We start from the raw sequence: 14,551 nt of genomic DNA on the forward strand, positions 1-14,551 counted from the left end.
AACAGCATAACCTTCTGGTCAGAGGAGGGATTGTGCTGTGTAGGCTACACACCCTTCGGTTTGACCTAAACGCGCTGTGACAGCTCGAGTGTTTCAGTGGCGAAAAAAAGTTATACAATTACCAAGAAATAATTGGAAAAGTTCACTGCGGGCCAATTAATGGGGCTTGTCCAGGGCTTCTGCACCGCAACCCTGGAGCGAGTTCACATACACAGCCTACAAAACCTCAGGTGAGTGCATGCATGCATGCGGGGGAAAAGCTGTGGTGTACCTTGAACACACATGTATCATTTGAAACGACCTTTAACTACTTCAAGGTATTTGGTCTAAGGTGTTTATCTTTATAAAGAAGGTTAATATCAAGGTTGGATGTGCTGACGCTAAAGCTACGCTTTCACCAGTAACGTTAGCTATTGTAATGGTTTTGTAATGCAAACGTCATTATTTTATGTGCATCATTAGAATTGCAATATCGCCGAGGTTGTGAAATGCAGAAAGTGGTTTTGCCCTATCACAAAAGATACGTGTGTGACTTAGTAAAGTCAAATCCCAATGTGGAAAAACTACAATGAGGTTTAAGTAAATCTAGGCCTATCGCAAATTCAGTCCTCAATCATGTAGGCTAGAATCTTCCTAGTCCCTCATATTTTTCTTCTTCCATGCATGACTATCAGCAAAGAGAAGGAAATGCCTATGCCATTTGTCTAAAATAAGTCAAACATGACCACCAGATCAAGTTTATCAAAGCAGATTTGTCAAACAAAAATGCTATTCTATTGACTTGTATCGTAGAGAGACCTACATTTTTAGTCTTAAATCTTGTATTTTCCTTTTAGGTCCCTGAATATGTTGTGGCGCTGGTACACGATACAGAGCAGTAGCCTATGGACAACTTCAGGGTAACGGAATTACGCCGAGATTCAGAGTTTTCACATTAAACTGTATGCCAAACAAAATCCATTGATTTCAAAGTTAACAAACCAAACAACTATATTCACAATAACTACTTCTAACAATTTCCACAGAAAATTTTACCCCCAAAACAATTAAAGTACAGTGCAGCTACAAAGTACCGACTTTGCATCGGCACCGTTCTTCAATTAAATGTTTTTGTAAGATGTTCTGTGTAAATTGTTAAAAGTAGTCCTTGTGCAGAGTTGTATGGTTTGTTAAATTTAGAAATCAATGGGTTTTGTTTAGCAGAGAGGTCAATGTGAAAAATCTGAGTCTCATAGTAATTCTATCATCATGGAATTCCCCCTATGGAACAAAGGAAATTCTGCACATGCATGACATGAACACATTACCAAGTAGAAATTTCACAGTAATCTAGGCCTAAATTCAATGTTATATTGACTCTCGTAGAAATGAAACTACAACCAACAGCAACTCCGAGATAGTGTAGCAGTTTTACCAAGACAAACTATGTTCTATCCCTCGTAAATCAAATCCAACCTGACATGTAGGCAACAAGATATGAAACACAATCCAAGGATTCCAACTATGTCTCTAGCTAGATTTCCATCCAATTGCCGATAGATTATCATGCAAATATTCTAAAATCGGCATAAAGCAAATATGCAGATTTTCCCACCAGTGGTGTTTTTGTTTGTCAAACGCCAGTCAAGCATCCATCATCATGTCACTAGAATAAGACCCTCAATATTTACTGGAAAGGAGTGTCAAGCTCACCATACACCACCTTGTGAAGTTCATCATTGATTTAATCTGTAACCTAATAAACTGCGTGGTTTTCCACCATGTCGAATGAACAAATTCTGTCTGCATTTATAAAATTCTACCGACACTACCTTTTTTTCCATCAAAGCTGTCGTGATTAATTTTTTTAAAAATTGTGTGACTTTACTTTCATAAACTGTGGATGGAAACGTGGTTAGTGTCAGTAGAAAGGGAAGTTTGGGGATGAGGACACTTGAGTTGTTGGGTAACTTCTGCTCTCTCCATTAGTGTCCAGTGACAATCTCAATTTTTAAAGTTCATATTCTGTTATTAACTCATACCCAAATAATGTTGTTGACTCATCCTATACTTGTATTTGCGGCCAAAACATGAATTGGAGAAAATAACAATTCAAAAACTCCGCCTCAGACTTGTATCTCAAACAACAGAATGTTTAAAAAAAAATGCTTGCTATTTCAGAATGTCATGTTGGCTCATTGGCTGAGCTGGCCAATCTGCAGTCTACTTGCATGAATATGTGTAATGACCAGTATATGCCCACACTATTCTGTTGTTGGTACTCCCACACCATACCAACACATCAGTCATTTTTTAACATACTTTTCCTTCCAAATTTGTTTAATTAAGTATTTCACTCTTATTGTAATTAATGATAGATCATATTTCATAGAAAGCTGGAAACACTGGACAGTTACTTTAACCCGCTCCTAAATATGTAACCTTTACCCAAGAAGCACAGAGTATTCAGATGGTCTGTCCTGTCGGCATGATCATTTAGCAGACGCTTACATCTAAATCAACTTACAGAACTGTCTACATTAACAGTGAGTGACATTCAGAATGTGGCCCATGGAGGAATCAAAACCACAGCTCCTGTTGTAGCCAGTACCCTGCTCTAACCACTGAGATATTGGAACATGTTTTCTAACAGACATGATTGAGAGCATATGGCTAGTCAGGTGGACATTGTCCATTCTTTAGCAATGAAGCTGGACAATAACCTGTAGATGCCAACAAAAAAACCTTACCCATGGGGAATAACATTTATATGGCTCTATACCTCTTTGTCTCCTTCACACACTTCTGTTGTGCGGGTATAAACTAGTGACGCACCGATATGTCATTTTTGACCGATATCTGATATTTTCCTGCCTTACAACAGACCTGCCTTTCAACAGGCATACAAGCCTTCAGTCCAGCCTCTCTCAGCCTATTGCGGACAGTCTGAGCACTGATGGAGGGATTGCGTTCCTGGTGTAACTCGGGCAGTTGTTGTTGCCATCCTGTACTGTGATGTTCGGCTGTACTGATCCTGTGCAGGTGTTGTTACACACGGTCTGCCGCTACAAGGACGATCAGCTGTCCATCCTGTCTCCCTATAGCGCCCTTTTTGGCGTCTCACAGTACGGACATTGCAATTTAATGCCCTGGCCACATCTGCGGTCTTCATGCTTCCTTGCAGCTTACCTAAGACACGTTCACGCAGATGAGCAGTGACCCTGGGCATCTTTTGGTGTTTTTCAGAGTCAGTAGAAAGGCTTCTTTAGTGTCCTAAGTTTTCATAACTGTGACCTTAATTGGCTGTTAGTATCTTAACGTGGGGAACAGTGTTTAAACTCTTAACAATGAAGATCTGTGAAGTCATTTGGATTTTTACTAATTATATTTGAAAGACAGGGTCCTGAAAAAGGGACATTTCTTTTTTTGCTGAGTTTATAATACAGTGGCTTGCGGTATGTCTCTGAGGTTGGCACATCTAGCCACTGGGAGTTTTGCCCATTCAAGGAAAAACTGCTCCAGCTCCTTCAAGTTAGATGGGTTCCGCTTGTGTCCAGCAATCTTTAAGTCATACCACAGATTCCCTAATGGATTGCGGTCTGGGCTTTGACTAGGCCATTCTAAGACATTTAAATGTTTCTCCTTAAACCACTCTTGTGTTGCTTTAGCAGTATGCTTAGGGTCATTGTCCTGCTGGAAGGTGAACCTCCATCCCAGTCTTAAATCTCTGGAAGATATGTTTCCCTCAAGAATTTACCTGTATTTAGCGCCATCCATCATTCCTTCAATTCTAACCAGTTTCCCGTTCCCTGCCGATGGAAAAACATACCCACAGCATGATGCTTCACTGTGGGGATGTGGTTCTCAGGGTGGTGAGAGGGGTTGGGTTTGTGCCAGGCAGTGTTTTTTTTTTTTGTTGTCTCATGTGACCAGAATACCTTCTTCCATATGTTTGGGGAGTCTCCCACATACCTTTTGGCGAACACCAAATGTGTTTGCTTATTTTTATCTTTAAGCAATGGCTTTTTTTGTCCACTCTTCCGTAAAGCCCAGCTCTGTGGAGTGTACAGCTTAGTGGTCTCATGGACAGGTACTCCAATCTCCGGTGTGGAGCTTTGCAGCTCCTTCAGGGTTATCTTTGGTCTCTTTGTTGCCTCTGATTAATGCCCTCCTTGCCTGGTCTGGGAGTTTTGGTTGGCGGTCCTCTCTTGGCAGGTTTATTGTGGTGCCATATTCTTTCCATTTTTTAAATAATGTATTTAATTGTGCTCTGTGGGATGTTCAAAGTTTTGGATATTTTTTTTATAACCCAACCTTGATCTGTACTTCTCCACAACTTTGTCCCTGACCTGTTTGGAGAGCTCCTTGGTCTACATGGTGCCACTTGCTTGGTGGTGCCCCTTGCTTAGTGGTGTTGCAGACTCTGGGACCTTTCAGAACAGGTGTGTGTGTATGTGTGTGTGTGTGTATATATATATATATATATATATATATATATATATATATATATATATATATATACTGAGATCATGTGACAGATCATGTGACACTTCGATTGCACACAGGTGGACTTTATTTAACTAATTATGTGACTTCTGAAGGTAATTGGTTGCACCAGATGTTATTTAGGGGTTTCATAGCAAAGGGGGTGAATACATATGCACTCACCACTTTTCCGTAATAATTTTTTTAAACAAGTTTTTTTGTTTGTTTCACTTCACCAATTTGGGCTATTTTGTGTATGTCCATTACATGAAATCCAAATAAAAATCTATTTAAATTACAGGTTGTAATGCAACAAAATAGGAAAAACACCAAGGGGGATGAATACTTTTGCAAGGCACTGTATGCCAATTATGTGATGGTCCGATCGTATTCTGTCCCCATCGACACTTTAAAAAACAACTTTTGGTGCCAGAGAGAATGGTTACTTTGTCAAGACAACTAGCGACGACTAGCTTGATTTAGCCTCCACGGTGTATCTCACTTGGTCAGGGTATTTAAGCCTCCATATATATATATATATCCACTAAATCCAATATGTCCATGACATTCATGATTTCCTTAACTGCATGAGGGTGATAGTTTGTAGTGTGATTTCCTTTACGGTCCATAGACTTATTTAAAACCATATTATAATCCCCCCGGATCCCATGGCCACTGAGAGAACGGGACCCATCCTTAGACAAGAGCACACAGTGCCACCCACAAAGCTGAAGCAGATCAGCCCCCAAAAGCATTTCCATCGACCTCACCTCGACAGCTATTTAAAAAGAATTATACATTTTAAAAATCCTGCTTTTTAATTAACAATTCATATTTGTAATGTAGGTACAAATATAGGTAGGATTGTTACCTCTTACCAGTATTGCCATTACAAAAATTACTTTTTCACCAAACAATTCTTGTGATTCATCCAATATTGTCCCTAACATCTTTACTCCCAAGCAAAAGTTGTGGGATGCATACACACTCAACCCCTTTCCTCAACAAACAACCATACACTCAGATGCTCAAAAGTTGTTCCATCTCAGAGCCCAACTCAAGAAAGACCTTGATTTACAAATCTATATACAGTTGCAGCTGTATGAGAAGGCATGCAAAAAATTGACAAAAATGGGGAGATTTGACAATGGTTAATCAAATCTCCCCATTTTTGCCTAGCTGATGGATATCAGATATACCCCTTTCCCCTGAAACACTCACACGCAGTCCCCCAATTTGACCATATATCCCAAGCATCTCTGTGCAGTCAGACATTTGATGATTTTGTGCCACCAGGGCCACAATAATATGCCCCCTCTGAATGGCCGAGTGTGACCCCCTCCCCATGGGTTACTGCAGCTAGTGTTGCCAGCACTGCCACTGCCTGGGTTGGGCACACCCAACTGGAATCCCCACCGGCTAGGTACAAGATGGTCAAGGTTCACATTAGCAGCTTTGAGAATTTCCTTGTATATTATGCTCTCCCATTGGGGGGCTTTGGTTTTGTAGGACCAAACCAGCCAGTGGACATTGTCCATTCGTTAGCAATGAAGCTGGACAATAACCCGTAGATACAAAAAAACATACTCATGTGAGTAACATTTAATATTGCTCTATACGTCTGTCTCCTTCACACACTTCTGTTGTGTGGGTATAAACCAGTGACTGAGGAGCTAACAATTTTTCTGCCTAGTCACAAGGTCAGACGGTCAGTCTTGTTGCCTAATTTCACAACAATGAGAAATGGGTGACTTAATGGCCGATCTGATGGGAGAGCTTTTGTATTTGCTTCTGTTACACTGACAACCATTTTACAATTTGTCATTCCCCTCGTGGAATGTTCAGACTTGAATAATGGGATTTACTTCTCAAAAGTAATTACTCAAACTATTTTGTAGGCTAAGGCAGGGCAGAGGTTGGAGAGTTCAGCTCTTACAAGACTCAAGCTTTTCACCCAGCAAACCACTCATTTTCATTTAGGTGATCTAATTTGCTGTTCGGTTAGTTTGATTATTTGTAGTGTCAGTGTATAAACAGTGCATTCAGAAAGTATTCAGACCCCTTGACTTGTTCCACATTGTTACTTTACAGCCTTATTCTAAAATGAATTATAGGTCACCCCCAATCTACATACAATTCCCCATAAAGGAAACAGGTTTTTAGAAATGTTAACAAATTTATAAATTAAAAACTGATATCACATTTACATAAGTATTCAGACCCTTTACTCAGTACCTTGTGTATGACACTACAAGCTTGGCACACCTGTATTTCGTGAGTTTCTCCCATTCTTCTCTGCAGATCCTCAAGCTCTGTCAGGTTGGATGGGGAGCAGCACAGCAATTTTCAGGTCTCTCCAGTGATGTTCGATTGGGTTCAAGTCCGGGCTCTGGCTGGGCCACTTAAGGACATTCAGAGACTTGTCCCAAAGCCACTCCTACATTGTATTGACTGTGTGCTAAGGGTTGCTGTCCTGTTGGAAGGTGAACCTTCTCCCCAGTCTGAAGTCCTGAGTGCTCTGGAGCAGGTTTTCATCAAGGATCTCACTGTACTTTGATCCGTTCATCTTTCCCTCGATCCTGACTAGTCTCCGTCTCTGCCGCTGAAAAACATTCCCACAGCATGATGCTGCCACCATGCTTCATCGTAGGGACGGTGCCAGGTCTCCTCCAGACGTGACGCTTGGCATTCAGGCCAAAGAGGTCAATCTTGGTTTCATCAGACCAGAGTCTTGTTTCCTGTGGTCTGAATCCTTTAGGTGCCTTTTGGCAAACTCCAAGTGGGCTGTCATGTGCTTTTTACTGAGGAGTGGCTTCCGTCTAGCCACTCTACCATAAAGGCCTGATTGGTGGAGTGCTGCAGAGATGGTTGTCCTTCTGGAAGATTCTCCCCTCTCCACAGAGGAACTCTGGAGCTCTGTTAGTGACCATTGGGTTCTTGGTCACCTCCCTGACCAAGGCCTTTCTCCCCCGATCAGTTTGGCCAGTTGTAGGAAGAGTCTTGGTGGTTCAAAACTTCTTCCATTTAAGAATGATGGAGGCCACTGTGTTCTTGGGGACCTTCAATGCTGCAGAGATATTGTGGTACCCTTCCCCATATCTGTGCCTTGACACAATCCTGTCTCGGGGCTCTACGGACAATTCCTTCGATCTCATGGCTTGGTTTTTGCTCTGACATGCACTGTCAACTGTGGGACCTTTTTTATAGACAGGTGTGCCTTTCCAAATCATGTCCAATCAATTTAATTTACCACAGGTGGACTCCAATCAAGGTGTAGAAACATCTCAAGGATGATCAATGGAAACAGGATGCACCTGAGCTCAATTTCAAGTCTCATAGCAATTTACTTACATAAATCTATTTCAGTTTTTTTATTTGTAATAAATTAGCAAACATTTCTAAAAACCTGTTTTTGCTTTGTCATTATAGGGTGTTGTGTGTAGATTGATGGATAAAATAACAATTTAATCAATTTTAGAATAAGGCTTTAAATGAAGACAAACCCTTGAATGAGTAGGTGTGTCCAAACTTTTGAGTGTGTGTGTTACATAAATATATCACACACACTAAGCAAAAATATAAACGCAACATACAACAATTTGACTGAGTTACAGTTAATTTGAGGAAATCAGTCAATTTTAAATAAATTCATTAGGCCCTAATCTATGGATTTCACATGACTGGCCATACATATTTTTAATTGAATTAACCTTTATTTAACTAGGCAAGTCAGTTAACACATTCTTATTTACAATGACGGCCAAACCCTAACCCGGACGATGCTGGGCCAATTGTGCGCCGCCCTATGGGACTCCCAATCACGACCGGTTGTGATACAGCCTGGAATCGAACGAGGGTCTGTAGTGACGCCTCTAGCACTGAGATGCAATGCATTCGACCGCTGCGCCAGATATGCATCTGTTGGTTACAGGTACCGTAAAAAAAAAATTGGCCTCAAAAATGGGCTTCGGGATCTCAAGGTATTTCTGTGCATTCAAATTGCCATTTATAAAATGCAATTGTGTTTGTCTGTAGCTTATGCCTGACCATAACACAACCCCATTGCCACCATGGGGCACTCTGTTCACAACGTTGACATCAGCAAACCGCTCGCCCACATGATTCCATACAGTGTGCTCTGCGGTTGTAACGCCGGTTGGACGTACTGCCATATTCTCAAAATCACCGTTGTAGGGGGCTTATGGTAGAGAAAGGAACATTAAATTATCTGGCAACAGCTCTGGTGTACGTTCCTGCAGTCAGCATGCCAATTGCACACCCCCTCAAAACTTGAGACATCTGTGGCATTGTGTTACACAACTGCAGATTTTAGTGGCCTTTTATTGTCCCCAGCACAAGGTGCACCTGCATAATGATCATGCTGTTTAATCAGCTTCCTGATATGCCACACCCTGTCAGGTGGATGGATTATCTTGGTAAAGGAAAAATGCTCACTAACAGGGATTGTTAGAGGCGATTTTAGACATTTGTATAAAAGACTGAAAGTACAGAGCTCCATGTACAGTGGGGCAAAAAAGTATTTAGTCAGCCACCAATTGTGCAAGTTCTCCCACTTAAAAAGATGAGAGGCCTGTAATTTTCATCATAGGTACACTTCAACTATGACAGACAAAATGACGGGGAAAAAATTGAGTCACGTAGGATTTTTTAATTAGTTTATTTGCAAATGATAGTGGAAAATAAGTATTTGGTCAATAACAAATGTCTCAATACTTTTTTTATATACCCTTTGTTGGCAATGAGAGGTCAAACGTTTTCTGTAAGTCTTCACAAGGTTTTCACACACTGTTGCTGGTATTTTGGCCCAGTCCTCCATGCAGATCTCCTCTAGAGCAGTGGTGTTTTGGGGCTGTTGCTGGGCAACACGGACTTTCAACTCCCACCAAAGATTTTCTATGGGGTTGAGATCTGGAGACAGGCTAGGCCACTGCAGGACCTTGAAATGCTTCTTACGAAGCTACTCCTTCGTTGCCCGGGCGGTGTGTTTGGGATCATTGTCATGCTGAAAGACCCAGCCACGTTTCATCTTCAAAGCCCTTGCTGATGGAAGGAGGTTTACACTCAATCTCACAATACATGGCCCCATTCATTCTTTCCTTTACACAGATCAGTCGTCCTGGTCCCTTTGCAGAAAAACAGTCCCAAAGCATGATGTTTCCACCCCCATGCTTCACAGTAGGTATGGTGTTCTTTGGATGCATCTCAGCATTCTTTGTCCTCCAAACACGACGAGTTGAGTTTTTACCAAAAAGTTATATTTTGGTTTCATCTGACCATATAACATTCTCCCAATCTTCTTCTGGATCATCCAAATGCTCTCTAGCAAACTTCAGACGGGCCTGGACATGTACTGGCTTAAGCAGGGGAACACGTCTGGCACTGCAGGATTTGAGTCCCTGGCGGCATAGTGTGTTACTGATGGTAGGCTTTGTTACTTTGGTCCCAGCTCTCTGCAGGTCATTCACTAGGTCCCCCCGTGTTGCTCACCGTTCTTGTGATCATTTTGACCCCACGGGGTGAGATCTTGCGTGGAGCCCCAGATCAAGGGAGATTATCAGTGGTCTTGTATGTCTTCCAATTCCTAATAATTGCTCCCACAGTTGATGTCTTCAAACCAAGCTGCTTACCTATTGCAGATTCAGTCTTCCCAGCCTGGTGCAGGTCTACAATTTTTGTTTCTGGTGTCCTTTGACAGCTCTTTGGTCTTGGCCATAGTGGAGTTTGGAGTGTGACTGTTTGAGGTTGTGGACAGGTGTCTATTATACTGATGATCTAGAAGAAAAAGAAACGCACACCTATTAAGACGAGGTGCTGGCTAGCGGAGTAGAAAACTTGAAAATAAAAGTGAGCCGCACACTCTAGGAGCTCAGATGCAAAACTTTAATTACCAACGTTTCAACAGCCAAGCTGTCTTCATCAGGGTATAATCACAAACACTGCGGGATGACTCGTTTATATATAGTGTCAAAAGACACAGGTGTCTGTAATCATGGCCAAGAGTGGCCTAATATCATTGGTTAATAATCCAAATTTTAAAATGTCATTCAAAGAACAGCATACAAACAACAAATGGATAGCATACGATCATAAATTAATTTGACTACACAAGTTTACAAACAATTACAATGGCAAAGTCACAATAATCACAAGAATGGCTTCAGATCAAAGTCTACGTTGAGACCGAAGGGAGCAAGGGTCTTTAAATTAAAGAACCATGCAGCCTCGGAGGAGGCCGCAGGCACGCGCATCTACGAGATATCGCACCCGACAGGGTAAGAAGAAACTACTATCAGAGGCAGAGGAGACCGTTCACACGGTCCCAGAACCCACGGGACTGAGTGTCTTTAATTTATCAAGCAAGATATTGAGCCCTGCCCATGTCTCTTTGCTTAATAAAGGGTTATCTCTTGTGCCTACAACCCAGTGCAACGATTTTGATGTTAAGGTAGACATGTTTAAGTTTTTTAGAAACATCCGTTTAAGGGAATACTTTAGCTCCCCTAATTCTGATATTTCTACTGAACATGTAGGTTGCTCTCCTGCACATACTCCGACTCCTTTTAGAAGCAAGAGTTATTTTATACCTCCAGCCAATCGCAATCACTCTATCGAGACATATTGCAGACTTGTGGAAAATGATGTTGGACTTCTTCTTAAGAATAAACAGGGATCCAAATCTTTCCAGAATTGACCCAAGAATGAAAAACAAGCTTTGCTTGATTTACAATCCGATACGACAGTCCTTACCCTCCCTGCTAATAAGGGTGGGTCGGTTGTACTCATGGATAGGACAGCTTATGTACATGAGTGTCATAGACAGCTGCTTGACAACACCTTTTACAAGAAACTCAGAAGTGACCCCACTTCCCAATTTCAGAACAGTATCTTGACTGTCCTAGATGGATATTTAAGTTCTGGTCAGATAACCAAAAGAGAACATGCTTTTTTGGCTATTCAACACCCTAAAATTGCCACTTTCTATACTTTGCCGAAATTACACAAGAATGTTACACAAACTCCAGGGCGTCCTATTGTAGCGGGCATTGATGCAGTAACAGCCCCTCGATCTACTTTTATTGACTTTTTTATTAGACCACTCGCAGAACAGCCCCTCTCATTTGTAAAGGACACCAGCAGTATGATCTTTATCATTGAATCTCTTGATCCTCTCCCTGAGAATACCTTGTTAGTTACTTTTGATGAGTCATTATACACTAATATTCCACACGAGGGCGGTATTGAAGCTATGGAACATTTTCTTATGCAATGTGACCCTATTGAACTACCTTCCAGTGCATGCATTGTAACATTGGCTGAAATAGTACTCACGCATAACTATTTCATGTTTCTAAATTATTTCTTTATTCAGACGAAAAGTACTGCTATAGGAGCCATGGGGGATCCCAACTATGCTAATTTGTATGTGGGTTACATGGAGAAACAGTCTATTTTCAATCCTCTCAAATGTTTTCTTGCCTCACATTATTTGGAAACGGTATATTGATGATATTTTTGTTCTATGGAGGGGTGATGCAAAACAGCTCCAGGCGTTCCATGTTTTTCTTAACTCCTGTTCTGAGCATCTGAGATTTACGATGCAATCTGATACACGTCAAATCAGTTTTCTTGATCTTCTGATCTTGTGTGAAGATAATGTTCTATACACTGATCTTTACAGGAAGCCTACTGATCGTAACAGTTTGTTGAGGGCTGATAGTTGTCACCCACTTCCCTTGAAAAATAGTTTGCCCTACAGCCAATTCTGTCGAATCAAAAGAATTTGCAAAAAACAATCTGATTTCGACAGAAATATGGCTGAGACGCAAAGAAAGTTCAAGGAGAGGGGCTACAAGAATGATCAGATTAATATTGCCATTGAGAAAATTCAAAACATGACCTTTTTCATGGTCAGTCTCGCAAAAAGACGCATTATTGCGTTCTAAATAAGTGCTCTGAACAAATTAAGGGAATTGTTCACAAACATTGGCACATCCTAAAATCCGATGATAATCTCGGTAATGTGTTTTCGGACCTTCCCTTGGTCGTATTCTCGCGGGACAGAAATCTCAGAGATCAACTGGTAAACTCTGATTTACCACCCCAAGATATTCCTGAACAACGTCTATTTGCGCCCCTACTGGATGGAAATTACAAATGTAATGGCTGTGCTCAATGCAATGGCACTTATAAATGTAGATTCTTCAAACACCCACAAACAAGGAAATCGATCCCAATAAAAGGTGTTATTACGTGCTCCACTAAGGCAGTTATTCATCTTATAACTTGTCCTTGTGGTAACAATTATGTAGGTAAAACAAAGCGTGAATTAAAAGTACGTATCTCAGAGCATCGTAGCACCATTAGGTGTAAAAACTTTACTTATCCAGTTGCGGCCCACTTGGAGGCAGGTCAATCGATTTCGTCTCTGCGTTATATTGGTATCGAACATGTCACCCTCCCTAGGAGAGGGGGTGACCTTGATAATTTATTGTTAAAACGAGAGGCTGTCTGGATCTTTAATTTAAAGACCCTTGCTCCCTTCGGTCTCAACGTAGACTTTGATCTGAAGCCATTCTTGTGATTATTGTGACTTTGCCATTGTAATTGTTTGTAAACTTGTGCAGTCAAAAATAATCTATGATTGTATGCTATCCATTTGTTGTTTGTATGCTATTCTTTGTATGACATTTTAATATTTGATTATTAACCAATTATATTAGGCCACTCTTGGCCATGATGACAGACACCTGTGTCTTTTGACACTATATATAAACGAGTCATCCCGCAGTGTTTGTGATTATACCCTGATGAAAACAGCTTGGCTGTCGAAACGTTGGTAATTAAAGTTTTGCATCTGAGCTCCTAGAGTGTGCGGCTCTTTTATTTTCAAGTCTTTTATACTGATAACAAGTTCAAACAGGTGCCATTAATACAGGTAACAAGTGGAAGACGGAGGAGCCTCTTGAAGAAGTTACAGGTCTGTGAGAGCCAGAAATCTTGCTTGTTTGTAGGTGACCAAATACTTATTTTGCACCCATAATTTGCAAATAAATTCATTAAAATTTTGTCTGTCATATTTGAAGTGTACCTATGATGAAAATAGGCCTCTCATCTTTTTAAGTGGGAGAACTAGCACAATTGGTGGCTGACTAAATACTTTTTTGCCCCACTGTATCCTACCAACGGGACATTTAAAAACTGAGCCGTGGCTGAATCAATAGGCTAAGGACCCTGGCACTAAACATTTCCATCTCGAACTGGATCCTGGACTTCCTAATGGGCCGCCCCCAGGTGGTTATGGTAGGTAACAACACATCCACCACACTGATCCTCAACACAGGGGCCCCTCAGGGGTGCGTGCTCTGTCCCCTCCTGTACTCTCTGTTCACTCATGACTGCACGGTCAGGCACGACTCCAGCACCACTATTTAAATTTGCAGATGACACAACAGTGGTAGGCCTGATCACCGACAACGAGACGGTCTATAGGGAGGAGGTTAGATACCTGGCCATGTGGTGCCAGGACAACAACCTCTCCCTCAATGTGATCAAGACAAAGGAGATGTTTGTGGACTACTGAAAAAAGTGGACCAAGCACGCCCCTATTCTCATCGACAGGGCTGCAGTGGAGCAGGTTGAGCTTCAAGTTCCTTGGTGTCCACATCACCAACAAACTAACATGGTCCAAGCACACCAAGACTGTCGTGAAGCGGGCACAACAAAACCTATTCCCCTTCAAGAGACTGAAAAGATTTGGCATGGGCCCTCAGATCTTCAACATTCTACAGCTGCAGCATCGAGAACATCCTGACTGGTTGAATGGCAACTGCTCAGCCTCCGACCGCAAGGCACTACAGAGGGCGGTGCGAACGGCCCAGTACATCACTGGGGCCAAGCTTCCTGCCATACAGGACCTCTATACCAGGCGGTATCAGAGGAAGGCCCTAAAAATTGTCAGACTCCAGCCACTCTATTCATATACTGTTCTCTCTGCTACCGTACAGCAAGTGGTACCAAAGCACCAAGCCAAGGTCCAAGAGGCTTCTACCCCAAGCCATAAGACTTC

The 14,551-nt window shown here is 41.7% G+C and overlaps 1 protein-coding gene across 4 annotated transcripts in view; it reads left to right on the forward strand.

Moving 5' to 3' along the window:
• LOC110508661 (elongation of very long chain fatty acids protein 1-like) overlaps window positions 1-14,551 on the forward strand; it is a 38,128-nt gene continuing 23,577 nt past the window's right edge. Inside the window, exon 1 of one of the 4 annotated variants that reach the window (XM_036966800.1) lies at window positions 1-230. The gene's annotated coding sequence lies outside the window, so the exon portion shown is untranslated. The other 3 variants (XM_036966795.1, XM_036966798.1, XM_036966799.1) reach the window with 3 other exon arrangements.

This window comes from Oncorhynchus mykiss, chromosome 28 (assembly GCF_013265735.2).
Source record: "Oncorhynchus mykiss isolate Arlee chromosome 28, USDA_OmykA_1.1, whole genome shotgun sequence".
NCBI lineage: Eukaryota > Metazoa > Chordata > Actinopteri > Salmoniformes > Salmonidae > Oncorhynchus > Oncorhynchus mykiss.